The sequence below is a fragment of the Rhineura floridana genome, chromosome 2 (assembly GCF_030035675.1).
Source record: "Rhineura floridana isolate rRhiFlo1 chromosome 2, rRhiFlo1.hap2, whole genome shotgun sequence".
NCBI lineage: Eukaryota > Metazoa > Chordata > Lepidosauria > Squamata > Rhineuridae > Rhineura > Rhineura floridana.
Window position 1 is genome coordinate 40,500,597 of NC_084481.1, and position 14,012 is coordinate 40,514,608.

A 14,012-nucleotide genomic window follows, 5' to 3' on the forward strand; every position below is an offset into this window, starting at 1 on the left:
TGTGTTACATAACAGGTTGACATTGGATTGTGACATAGGCCTAGTAGTAATCCTAGTTAAGATCCCAAGCATAAAGTAAAACCATGGTTTAGTGTGTCGTCAATCCCTGCCTTTGGGGGGCATGTAGATAAGGCATCAAAAAGATCTGTTTTTGTTTGTTTTTTCTTGTAGGCAGGAGAGAAGCAGAAGAGGCAATGTTTGCTGCAGATTTAATGCTTGAGCCATGGTGTAAGCCAAAACATGGTTAGCAAACACGTTTCAAAACATGGTTTTACAGCCTGCTTTTCAGCCAGTCCTTACTCGTGGTTTAGATATTCAGATCTAATGCATAACTACAGTGAAGAAAAACAATTGATGGTCCAGTTCAGAAGGGTGATATTCAAGACACCAGTGGCACTTGGGTTGCTAAAGAGAGATGGAATAAAGTTTCTGTGTCTACCTTGTGTGTTTTTATATGCAGGATCAGGCCACCATTTCCTCATACATCCCTTTTCCCACACACACAATTCTCTGATGTACCATCCTCTGTCAGCCATTCTTTATTTTCTCTGCAACTGTGTGTTTAGAAGTGATCTTTTAGCTAGAAACACACACCCCTCTGTTCCTCTTTGCTCCTCAGTATCTCTTTGCTCATATTCCTCTGATCTTTACCCTTTTCTCCTCCTATAGTTTCCCACTGTTTCATACTTTACTTCTTGTTTGCTTGGTTGTTTTCTTTGCCATCTCTGACTGGAAGCAAGGTTCAATGTAATTCATGGCTTCTTTTGAGCACTGCTCCAGATGCCTTTTTGGTGCCTGGGCACTGCTCTGGAAGATAATAAAGGAAGCATGAGTCATAAAAAGAATGGCTGTGAGCAAATACTTTTTATGATGGAACATAGGCAGCTGCCTTGTACCAGTTTGGACCTGCTATTGGCTTACCTAGCCCAGAAGTGTGTTTGCTGAGTGGCAGCAACTCTCCAAGGTCTTCCCCGTCATATGCTAGTACCTGGTTCCTTTTCATTGGAGATGCCAGGGACTGAATTGGGACATCTTCAGGCAAAGAATGTGTTCTGCCACTGAGCTATGGTCCCTTGCCAATGGAACAGAATAAATAGAACAGAACACCTATTTCTTTTATTTATATTAAAATGCAAGCCCTGCCTTTCTAAATAAATCACACCATAAATTGTACCCTGCCTTTCTAATACATAAGTGACTATTACATAATTAAAGTCACAAAATATAACAAAACTGTTAACATGGCAATCACAATATAACATTCACAAATTAAAACAGGATAGGATAGGAGCTGCTTCCAGCTGGGTGTTTATTATGGGGTCAGTACGGCTCTTATATGCTTCTTTTTTTACAGCATCTACATTACGTTGTTGGCTTCAAAATGTCAGTCTATATTTTCCCCCATTTAATCTGGCTTTTAAAAAAACCTGTTGACAGTGACCCATTTGCAATATCTGGATGATCTGTTTGCAATATCAAGCCCCTGTGTGGAAGCACCCAGGAACATAGGAAACTGTCTTCTACTGGGTCCGATAATTGGTCCATCTAGCTCAGTATTGTCTACGCTCTCCAGAGTTCCAGGCAGAGGTTTCTTCTGAGATGCTGGGGAATGAACCTGGAAACTGCGGCACGCAAAGCAGATGGCCCGTCACCACTGAGCTGCACCCCATCCCCAAAGGAAGGACCAATAATCCCCTTCCCCTTACCACCAATAATCACAGCCAGCAATCAGCTACCAGATTTGAGCCCCGGCATCTTTCAGTTAAGCACTCCTTATTTTTTATAAAATATAAATTAAGAATGTTCTACATGCACACTGATAGATGGTATAGCACAGTGGGGAGGAGAGCCTGACTGGGAGTCCAGAGTCTGTGAGTTCAAATCCCCGCTCATGTCTCCTGGGTGTCAAGGGCCAGCTCAGATCACCCCCACAGTGAGTGGCTTAGGGGTTACATGCCCTGCCACCTGTGTAGCTGTGGGCAAACTGCATCCTTGAAGACCTGGCTCTTTAACCAGGCATGGGAGGGAGGTTAGGCTGTCAGAGTGCAATTCTAGGGGTTTTTAACTTTTAAATCTTTTAATGTTTTCTGTCTATGTTTTTATGTGGATTGTATTTGTGTTTTTGTTGTACGTCACCCAGAGTGGCAGACTAATCTCTGCCAGATGGGCATTTAATAACTAAATAAATAAATAAATAAATAATAGTCCCAAGGAGCCCAGTTGCCCCCCAGCTGGCAGTTGCAGACAAGGAAGGGGCTGGCTTGTGCAGCTGTGGCAAGCTGAGCAGGCCCTAGCCAGCTGCGGAGGACTAGCCTCAGAGGAGGCAACAGTAAACCCCCTCTGAATACCGCTTACCATGAAAACCCTATTCATAGGGTCGCCATAAGTCGGGATCAACTTGAAGGCAGTCCATTTCCATTTCATTTACATGCACACCACCCTCCTAATTGTATTCCAGTTAAGCATCAGCTGTTGTTTCCTGTCTTGCAGCTGCAGTGGCTTGTAAGATGAGGATGGGGAGCAATGAAGCGATAACCTCATACCCATAACTATCTTAGTATCTCCATTTTAATCAGGCTCTTCAGAAGTCAAAACAGCACCTTGCAAAAGCATATCTGCTGTAGAACGCTCATGTTTAGAAACAACAGCTTGCTGTAAAGGATGTGTTTGTGTTGGTTATTTAATGTGTTGCAAACCTTGCATTTGATTTCCCCAGCTTTGTAGAGAAAATGGAGCATATTTTTGCTTGCATGATATACGTGTGTGTGTTTTTACAGTGGTTTACTGTGTAAGAGCAGGGAGGCTAAACACTGTAAACCAGGGAAGCAGTACAGTGGTTATGCAGTCTTTAAAAATAGCATCTCCTTTTAATAAAACCCCATATAATGTTTCTGACGATTTTATCCAATCCGATTTCTTGACTCATGCAAAGCAGCAGAGGCTAGATAAGACGCCCAAGCCACAAGGCAGCCATTCTCTGGTGTATCACAGCAAGCAACCTTCTGCATCATGTATCCCTAGCAGCCCCTGAGTGAGAAATTACAGGCCCTCTTTTTAAAATATGCACTCTAGCATTCAAGGAAACATTTTATCTGCCTGTTCATCAAGCAAAACAGCTGAATGTTAATGCAAAGTAATTGTAACCTAATAAAGAATAGCTATACAAAATGAGGAAATGGCAGTTGCATCCTGTCAAGGGCATGCAGGAATGCAGCTTTAGAACGACCAAAGTTGCTAACAGGTTAGAATGACAAAAACAGGATGCTGGATTGCCGCTACAATTAGGTGAAACTGCCTCCCCCTTCCCCACGCTGCTGCCCTCCAACATACTGCTTCCATTTGTGATAATTTGTAAAAACTGCCTCTGGGGCTTTTTGTGCGGCTGCCAAGGCAATACGTGATGATGTAGCAATGCCCAACTTCAGAAGGCAGAGATGCTATAATATTTTTTTTTAAAAAGTGGTCAAGATCCAAAGATTTACCCAAGGGGGCTTTGGGCTTGTATTTCTCAGGCAGCACCCCTTCTTTCTGTGCCACACAGCAAATTGCTTTTGAAATGTTGGGGAGCTTCAGGTTGAGTTTGTCATCATGTGACCATAAGGGAGTTCTATGTGCATTTGCACACTCAAAGTTTGTATAAGGAGCTGGGGACTCCACCCTGCCCATTCAATGGTGATGCGCATGCCAGGCCCCCCTGCAAAAAAAACCTATGTGTTCATTAAGCATGAGAAAGGGACTTAGGGACATGCTGACTGACTTAGGCATGTAGAGCTCCTTCATTTGTGAGGAGGAACTTTATGAGCCTACATCAGCCTTTGGGTCCCCAGTTTCTCATTTTTCCAGTCTTAACTTCAGTTCTCTACATTTCCACATCAGTGTCTGATTTTTTTGGGAAAAGTCTTCATGAAGATCCGTCTGCCTTTTAGTGTGAATTTCTCCAAATATGCACATTTTAATGCAATTTTGCCAAATATACACATTTTTGCAAAGCAATTTCCCTTTATATGAATCTTGTGTTATTTTCACTAATATATTCATTTTTCTGCACACTTTCGCCTAATATATGGATTTTTGTAAACATTGGTCAGAGAACTGAATCGCAAAATTTGGATAAGTATGAATTTTGCAGTTTTTTCTTTTTAAATGTTTTTAACACTGTTTTGTTTTAATGTATTTAAGATCTGTTTTTATGATGTTTTAAAGTGTTTTTAGTCCTTTGTTTGCCGCCCTGGGCTCCTGCTCGGAGGAAGGGCAGGATACAAATTAAACAAATAAACAAACAAACAAATAAATAAATATTGGTTTGGGAAGTGTGAATTAGGTAGTTTCTCAATTAAATGCAAACAAAATCATTTTTTTCCTCCATCCCAACTCTAAAATGCCTCAGATTTCTTTATTCATTAATTTATTTGCCTTGGCCCAGGTGCTTAACATGGAATGATGGCCCACAAGGAGCTATAATGGCATAATCATTAGCTGCTTCATAATATCTGTTGAAGCCTACCTTCTTCTTGAGTTAGAATTCCATCCCCAGTTATTGCTTACCAGATCTCCTACTTCTTTTGTACTTGTGTGGAGAATTTTATTGGTGCAGTGGCACAGGGGGTGGGATGAGGAATCTTTAACACTTTTCTTGCACAGTTTTCCTGGTTTAAATCTTCCCTCAGCTGTTGATTGCCTCAGTGGGTACAGATGGTGTGCTCGGTCTCTATCTCCCCCCCTTCTTAGGGCTATCAGCACCTTCAGAGAGAGAGAGAGTATTTCAGCTGGGAAAATGGGGAAGTTAAACATCCCTTTCCCCTGTGCCTCTGCTCTGATCAAATGTTGAGCTCCTACAAATGCTTTAAAGTAAAAGCAAAAACCTTGGAAGGTCAGATCATGGGTTTCCTATATAATGTGTAGCTTGGTCTGACTCTGATGAAACTTGGCTGTGAACCAGGAATTTCCTGCTTTAAGAAAGTAGTGCTGTACCAAAAATTTATCACGTATTTCTCATTATTACCAACAACAACCATTCTCCATCAGTTACTGAGAAAAGAAATGGCATTCAAAAATTATCAAAGAGAGGAGCAAATGTTGGTGAAATTCTCATGGGTGGGGTGTTGGGTTTTTGAGATGTTTTATCATACATTTGAGATTGCCGAGGAATGTTCAAGAGTATCCTATCTTTCATTCTACAAATCATCTCACCAGTGGCCTGTATTCTGCAGCTTTCCTGGGTGCCCCTGGGCTTCAATCAAAGCCCATGAGAAGACATCATGAGGTAACTCCTCCCATGGGGCTTTTTTCAGATCAGGAAGCATAGGCAGCCAGGGAGGCAGAAATATTTACTGGAAAGAAGAAGAAAAAAAAACACCACTCTTGGACACCTTGCAACAGTAAGGTCACTTCCAAACCCCAAACTGACTGGAAAAGGTATTCCCTTAGGAGAAGGCAGAAAAATGGATGCCTCTTTTGCAGGGGAAGAAAGCCTTTGAAATACTGGAGGATAGCTTTTGGGAGAGTACTAGTTATAATCACGCTTCTGACATGAACTCACAAAGTTGACTTAGGCAAGCTATCAACCCTCAGACTTAGTTTCTTTCCACTCATCTGCCATATGGGGATAACAACACTGGCCTGCCTAACAGGGCTGTGGTAAAGATTACTGAGATAATGGCTGCTGAGCTGCAGTCCTATATTCACTAATGGGCAACAAATCTTGTGGTTTAAGAATGTACCTATAGCCCACAGATATTTCTATCAAACTTTAAAAAGCAGGGAAATTGGGCAGCTATAGTGAATGTACCAAGGGACCAGGAGACCTGACCTCCGAGTCCTCTCTGAGATATTGTATTGCCCTACAAATCTGTCAAAATGCAAACACCATTTGGGCTGGTCTTTCACAGTCCAATCCACTTTCTGTGTACCTTGGAAGAATTTGGCAACATGAGCCTCTGAGCATACGGTGAGTGGTGGCAACACCTGCAATCAACCCAAAGAATAGAAAGAAGACATGTGCTGTGCTGATCTTGTTTTAGCAGGGAGGAAGCAACATTATTAAGACAGTTGACATAGTTCAGATAGTCACTTTAAATACATCTGATTTACTTTGCAATTTTAGTGAAGTTTCTTATAGGAAATCATTTTTTTTGCTTCTCTTTCTGTGAATATATGAAGTACAGCAAAATTTACACTAACCCCCCCCCCAAAAAATAATAATTGTGGAATAATGGCACTGACTATTCTGCAGAATAGTCTCCAGTGGACATCAAGAGTATCTCAGTTTGCACAAGATAAAACAGTGGGAGGTGAAACATATTATAGCCAAATTCTGGGTGTTTATTAAAATTAAAAATGTTTTTAATTGACTGTGCCCACCTTGCCTTAAATGAAGTGGTTTAAACATAGCAGGCTGAAAACATGCATCTTGGGCAGGCTAAGTTTGTTTTTTTCCAACAGCTCGAGTCATTCCTGAAGTAGCAAGATACTGTAATCAGTCTGATTTTACATCATACTGCAGTTTCAGATTCAACTGTTAATGCACCCAAAATAGAAATAGAACATAACCTACAATTTGAAACACAAAAGGCTGTCTTCGCCATCATATGACATTGACCAATAAAAAGGCTTTGAAATTAATAAAATAAAGTTGACACAGATTTCTAGGATGAATAATGAGGGAAATAAAATTGTCTAGATTCTCTGTAGAAACATTAGTAACACAGGAAAGAAGCAAACTAAGAAGAACACCAAAAAACATACAAAAATGTAATTCTCCATCTTTGGAGATGGCAGGTATTGCCACCACTCACCATATGCTCAGAGGCACATGTATGCTCAGAGGCACAAATTCTTCCAAGGTAGGTATTTTTGCCTATTAGTGAATTTCTCTGCAGGAGGTAAGAAATGGGATCCTGTGCAAGCTTGCTGAGAATGGATTGATCATTTGCATGCTCACTGAGTTCAGTGGGGTTTACTCCTGTGCAATCATGCTTAGGATAGGTAAAACTGACTGGGGGGGAGTGGGCAGGGAAGGAGGAAGAAGGAAGAAGGAAGAGGGAGGAGGAAGGGAAAGCCAGGTCTGATCATTTGCATGCTTATTAAGTACAATGGGATTTACTCCTACGTAATCATGGCTAGGATAGGTAAAACTGACCATGGGGGAGGACCAGGGGGAGGGGAGAGGAGAGGGAAGAAGAAATGGAGGGGAGAGGGGAGCAGAAGGAGGGGGAGGGGAAGGAGGGGATTGGAGGGGGAGGGGCAAAGTGGCAAGGGAGGGCAGGTTTGATCATTTGCATGCTGATTGAATTCAATGGTATTTACTCCTGTGCAATCATGCTTAAGATAGGTAAAACTGACCATGGGGAGGGGGGGAGGGATGGTGGGTTTGATCAATTGCATACTTTTTGAATTCAATGGGATTTATTTCTGTGCAATCATGTTTGAAAATGGAAATGGATTGCCTTCAAGTCGATCCTGACTTGTGGCGACCCTATGAATAGGGTTTTCATGGTAAATGGTATTCAGAGGTGGTTTTACCATTGCCTTCCTCTGAGGTTGAGAGGCAGTGACTGGCCCAAGGTCACCCAGTGAGCTTCATGGTTGTGTGGGGATTCGAACCCTGGTCTCCCAGGTTGTAGTCCAATACTGACCTGGGGGAGGGGCAGGGGGGAGGGGAGGAGATTGGGTGAGTGTGCACTGAGCAGAGGGGAAGCCCCTTTCCAAAATGAAAACATTGTGAACACTATCATTGTTTTTCAGGGTTTCCCCCACCCTTTTATTCTACAGCAGGCACATGTAGCCTCCCACCCAAATTTAAACCAAAGCTGTCCCTGGCCACATCCACACCAGACCTTTACAGTAGGGCCCCGCTTCCTGGCACTTTGCTTCCCAGCATTCCGCTAATGCGGCGGCTTTCATTCCCTGTTTTAAAGCCGATTTTTGGGCTTTTGCGGCATTTTGCCGCATTTTCACGGCATTTTCATGCGACGCGCCCCATTATACTCAATGGGGTTCCGCTTTATGGCAATTTCCGCTTTACGGCGGGGGTCCGGAATGGAACCTGCCATAAAGCAGGGCCCGCCTGTATTTTACTTTGGACAGTCATGGCTTCTCTCAAACAATCCTTGGAAGTGTAGTTAGTGAAGGGTGCTGAGAGTTGCTAGGAGATGCCCTGTTCCACTCACAAAAGCTTCAATCAGAGTGGCTAACTGTTAAACCCCTCTGACCACTGGAACTCTGTTAGTGGAATAGGAGTCTCCTCACAGCACCCTTCACAAACTACACTTTCCAGGTTTGTCTGGGGGAAGCCACGACTGTTTCACATGAAATCAAAGTCTGGTGTGGGTGTGGCCCCGATTAGGCAAGCCCAGCAGCTGGGAGTCTGGCTCTTGGAACACTGACAGCTGGTTCTTACTGGGCATGCCTGACATCCTTCATTTCAATGCAAAAAAAAAATAGTTAATTAAAAATCAGCCAGGCATTTTTTTTTAACTTTTAAACTGCAGAAGATAAAGGTCAGAGTATGGGGCAAGGTCAGTAACAGGATTACAGGTACTCTGTGAACATGGCTGATTTTTAATGAATTTCAACTGATTATGAGAACTGACAGAAAAAGTCCAAAAGGGCTCTGGGGTTTTTTCCCTCTCTTTTTAGACTTTGAATTCTCTATTCTCTGACTGTTTTGTGTATCATCATGAAAATTGAGAGGGTTGTTAAGCAAGTGTTTCTGAGTTCAGGACTATAAGTTTTGTAAGGTTTCGTTTTGAAATGAGCTTATGGGAAGCATCAGAATGGCATGGGGGTATTTTCAATTCCCCATTGCAGAATGTGAACAATCCATGCTGGCTATAGTATACAGCTACTCTTGTGGCTGTATAAGTGACAGAAGAACTCTTAAGAGAGACTGTGTATGTACAGAATGCCATCACAGTATGGATACTTCCACCTGCCATATGCTCTGCCCCCCAATCCTGCCTTTCATACAGGAACAACTGCCAGGAGAACTTCAAGGGGGTTCTGGCCTTTTTAGTCCACTTATAGAAGTTGTGGGGAGGTTGCTAGGTACAAAAGCCATCAGCTGTGAAGACTCCTTTGAAGTCACAAATGTGACTTATTTGTAAGCTTTATCCTCACTAAAAATAAGTAAAGTATATTTTAAATGAATTGTTAATGACATAGGGTGGTATTCAATGCTAGTCCTACTCAGAGCAGTCTCATTGCAGTTAATTGATATGACTATTATTTATATTGCATTTATATCCCACCTTTCCTCCAAAGAGCTCAAGATGGTATAAATGGTTCTCCATCTTATCCTAACAGCAGCCCTGTGAGGTAGGTTAGGCTGAGAGGCACTGATTGGCTCAAGGTCACCTAGTGAGTTTCATTGCTGATTGGGAAGTTCAGCCTTGGTCTCCCAAGTCCTAGTCCATCACTCTAACCACTTTGCCACACTAGCAAACTTAGGTTCATTAATATCAATAGGCCTGCTCTGAGGAGGACTTGGTTGAATACCATCTACTATTTTTATTATATATCATCATGTATTGTGTATGTATGCATTAATTAATTTATAACTCCAAAAGGAGTCTGAGTTTCTCTCTCTCTCTCTCTTTAGACTTTGAACTCTCTATTCTCTCTGACTGTTTTGTTTATCACCATGAAAATTGAGAGGGTTGTTAAGCAAGCATTTCTGAGTTCAGGATTATAAGTTTTGTAAGGTAAGAACATAAGAACATAAGAAGAGCCTGCTGGATCAGGCCAGTGGCCCATCTAGTCCAGCATCCTGTTCTCACAGTGGCCAACCAGGTGCCTGGGGGAAGCCCGCAAGCAGGACCCGAGTGCAAGAACACTCTCCCCTCCTGAGGCTTCCGGCAACTGGTTTTCAGAAGCATGCTGCCTCTGACTAGGGTGGCAGAGCACAGCCATCATGGCTAGTAGCCATTGATAGCCCTGTCCTCCATGAATTTGTCTAATCTTCTTTTAAAGCCATCCAAGCTGGTGGCCATTACTGCATCTTGTAGGAGCAAATTCCATAGTTTAACTATGCGCTGAGTAAAGAAGTACTTCCTTTTGTCTGTCCTGAATCTTCCAACATTCAGCTTCTTTGAATGTCCACGAGTTCTAGTATTATGAGAGAGGGAGAAGAACTTTTCTCTATCCACTTTCTCAATGCCATGCATAATTTTATACACTTCTATCATGTCTCCTCTGACCCGCCTTTTCTCTAAACTAAAAAGCCCCAAATGCTGCAACCTTTCCTCGTAAGGGAGTCGCTCCATCCCCTTGATCATTCTGGTTGCCCTCTTCTGAACCTTTTCCAACTCTATAATATCCTTTTTGAGATGAGGCGACCAGAACTGTACACAGTATTCCAAATGCGGCCGCACCATAGATTTATACAACGGCATTATGATATCGGCTGTTTTATTTTCAATACCTTTCCTAATTATTGCTAGCATGGAATTTGCCTTTTTCACAGCTGCCGCACACTGGGTCGACATTTTCATCGTGCTGTCCACTACAACCCCGAGGTCTCTCTCCTGGTCGGTCACCGCCAGTTCAGACCACATGAGCGTATATGTGAAATTAAGATTTTTTGCTCCAATATGCATAATTTTACACTTGTTTATATTGAATTGCATTTGCCATTTTTCTGCCCATTCACTCAGTTTGGAGAGGTCTTTTTGGAGCTCTTCGCAATCCCTTTTTGTTTTAACAACCCTGAACAATTTAGTGTCATCAGCAAACTTGGCCACTTCACTGCTCACTCCTAATTCTAGGTCATTAATGAACAAGTTGAAAAGTACAGGTCCCAATACCGATCCTTGAGGGACTCCACTTTCTACAGCCCTCCATTGGGAGAACTGTCCGTTTATTCCTACTCTCTGCTTTCTGCTTCTTAACCAATTTCTTATCCACAAGAGGACCTCTCCTCTTATTCCATGACTGCTAAGCTTCCTCAGAAGCCTTTGGTGAGGTACCTTGTCAAACGCTTTTTGAAAGTCTAAGTACACTATGTCCACTGGATCACCTCTATCTATATGCTTGTTGACACTCTCAAAGAATTCTAATAGGTTACTGAGACAGGACTTTCCCTTGCAGAAGCCATGCTGGCTCTGCTTCAGCAAGGCTTGTTCTTCTATGTGCTTAGTTAATCTAGCTTTAATCATACTTTCTACCAGTTTTCCAGGGACAGAAGTTAAGCTAACTGGCTTAAGGTTTTGTTTTGAAATGAGCTTATGGGAAGTATCAGAATGGCATGGGGGTATATTCAATTTAACATTGCTGAATGTGAAAAATCCACCCTGTCTATAGTATACAGCCACTCTTGTGGCTGTATAAGAAAATAAATGCAACATATGAAAAGAGAGCATAGAAATAAATGAAAGGCAATAAAATGGTCAAAGCTAAGGAAAACCACATGAATGGCAGCAGAGGGCTCTGGTAAGACATTCTGATCGCTACTAACTTATTTATTATTGCGCATAGTTTGATTGTGTTTTAATGTAATTTTTTTTGTATGCTTGTAAGTTATATGTATTTTTATATTTGGAAGCCGCCTTGGGTCTAGTCCTTGGAAAAAGAGCAAGATAATAATAATAATAATAATTTACTTATTTAAATGTAATGTTTTTATTTTATTTTTAAAAGCATTTATAAATCGCTTAATATTTCAAAAACATCTAAACAGTGTAGAGTCTAAAACAAACAATATATCATTAAAACATTAATACAAAAACACAACCTGAAACCATAAAACAGCAATATAAGAACACATAATAATGAATGAAACAGAAATCGAGAGGATTCAACATGTAAAACAGGGTCCGATCTTATGGGTCAGGGAAAGGCTGGGCAATAAAGGTATGTTGTCCCAAGACATCTGAAGCAACTGAGGGCTGCTGCTTCATGTATGACAGAGGGAAGGGCGTTCCAGCGTAGATGTAGTCTCATCAGAGGGCAAATACTAAGGTCCACAATTCTGCAGAGTAGTAAAAAAAAGAGAGAAGATCCCTCACTTTCAACTTAACATCCTTTGGATTTTCTTCACACAACAGTGGACTAAGTATGGGTCCAGACTTACTCATGCATAGAGTAGAGCCACTGAATTTAGTGGGACAAGTTAGTCATTACTAACCTCCCATTGATTTCAATGGGTGTACTCTAGGCATGACTAAGCCTAGATCCAACCCAAAAGTGTTGAACACCCTCAGCTCTCTGATGTGTGAGAGCGGAAATTACAAGTAGACAGCACCCTCTTTTTTAAAAAAACAACAGGTAATAATTTTGACTTCTAGCATTATCTTAACTCATAAAGTGATGACCCCCAGGAGGGCATGTCTATTTGCTGCTAAGTAGGAATCTGCTTGATGTAACAGCATCATCGATCATGTCAGAAGCCAACACAGCTTCAGAGACATGATTTGTTAGTTTCCCTGGCCTTTTGTTGCTAATGCGGCAGCAATGCTAAGCATGATGGGAGCTGTGCACAGACAGAAAATAGTTCAAAAACTGGCTTGTGTCAGAACATATTATAAGAAACTAGGGTCTGATCTGGGAATTATATAAACTGGAAGTTATATAACACAGAGTCCCTCCCTATACAAACACAACTTCTGTTTTTCAGATGCATTTTTATCACCTTTTTAACTATATAAAATTTCTCTGCCTGATTTGCTGTTCTTTTTTCCTCCTCCCAGCATGTGGAAGGTGGATACAACACAAGATGCCAGGTGCCTTGTATGTGCCTTGCCCCTGTTGGATTGACCTATTTCTTTATTTCTTGATTCTTTTTTGCATTTCCTTCTCCTCTTTCCCATGACTCCTCTTCTACAGCAGCAGTAGAATCAGCAGGCTAAAAAAGAGGAAGCCTCTCATGTTATTCAGCCGGGCATGATAGCAGCTGGATGGCTTGAGTGATTTTCCTAAATTTATAGTGATGGTTTAGTTTTACTGTCATGATTAATTTTATTCTACAGTAGGTTATATATCAGCATATTTATTTTATTTATTAGATTTATATCCCACCTTTCCTCCCAGCAGGAGCCCAGGGCTGAGCCCAGCATATATCACTCCTTGAGCCAGAAAAGGACACTTAAGTGACTAACATCCCTATCCTAAACACATTTACTTGAAAATTACATCTCATCAATTTCAGTTACATTTACTTCCATAGAGATGTGTTTAAGGTTAGGTTTTACTATTATTTTTCTTAGGTTAAGGGCTAGGTTTTACTATTATTGCTTCAGATTTTTAATGTTTAATGTATTTGTACGTTTTATTTTGTACTTCGCCCAGAGTGGCTGAACGACCAGCCAGATGGGCGACTAATAAATTTAATAATAAATAAATAATAACAATAAATAAATAAGGTTGAGCTAAAAACCAGAAACCTTCTTGATTCATAGATGTTAAATTTGAGCAGTTCTAGTGAATTGTTTTAAAATAAGTGTTCCTCACAAACCATATCAGCTTAAATCTATCATAGTAACATTATTTAGTGACTGGGATGAATTGAGAATGCTTTTGAGGGGACATTTTTGTCAATGCTGAAGTTTCTTTTGTTTGCTTGCATTGCTCATGAAAATATTTGAATATTCATTTATATTTCCCTTTCTTGCTGTCAACTGAATTGATTTCCTCTCTATAATGCCATGATGTAGCCAAATATGATTGGCTGTCCCTGACTAATATAATGACATAATCACATTCACTACATTATTGCTGATAGGATGGGATCACTGATGTGACTAGTCCTGGAAACACTGACCTCACTATCTCAATTGATTTCATTTGCCCTGATATAAATAGTTCAGGAATAAGAAATAAACAGTGACCAAGGGAAACACTGGCACCAAATAGAATTGTGGAAAATGTCACAAAATGTCGATATTCATTAAAGAATCTTACCCAAAAAAATTGCTATTCCCCTCCTGTCAAAATGGCTACTTTGGACCAGAAATTAAAACTGAATAATATTTGGCACAGCCTTATTTAGAGTTTAGGATTGTAATCCTACATATAGTTAA

General features: G+C 41.1%; 1 long non-coding RNA gene across 1 annotated transcript; it reads right to left on the bottom strand.

Annotated features, from left to right (window-relative positions):
* Positions 1-217: 217 nt before the first annotated feature.
* On the bottom strand, positions 218-4,589 carry LOC133378119 (uncharacterized). Its single transcript, XR_009760865.1, has 3 exons — positions 4,505-4,589; positions 922-1,072; positions 218-807 (listed from the first exon to the last, which is right to left on the bottom strand). It is a non-coding gene; the product is annotated as an uncharacterized LOC133378119 (long non-coding RNA).
* Positions 4,590-14,012: the final 9,423 nt, after the last annotated feature.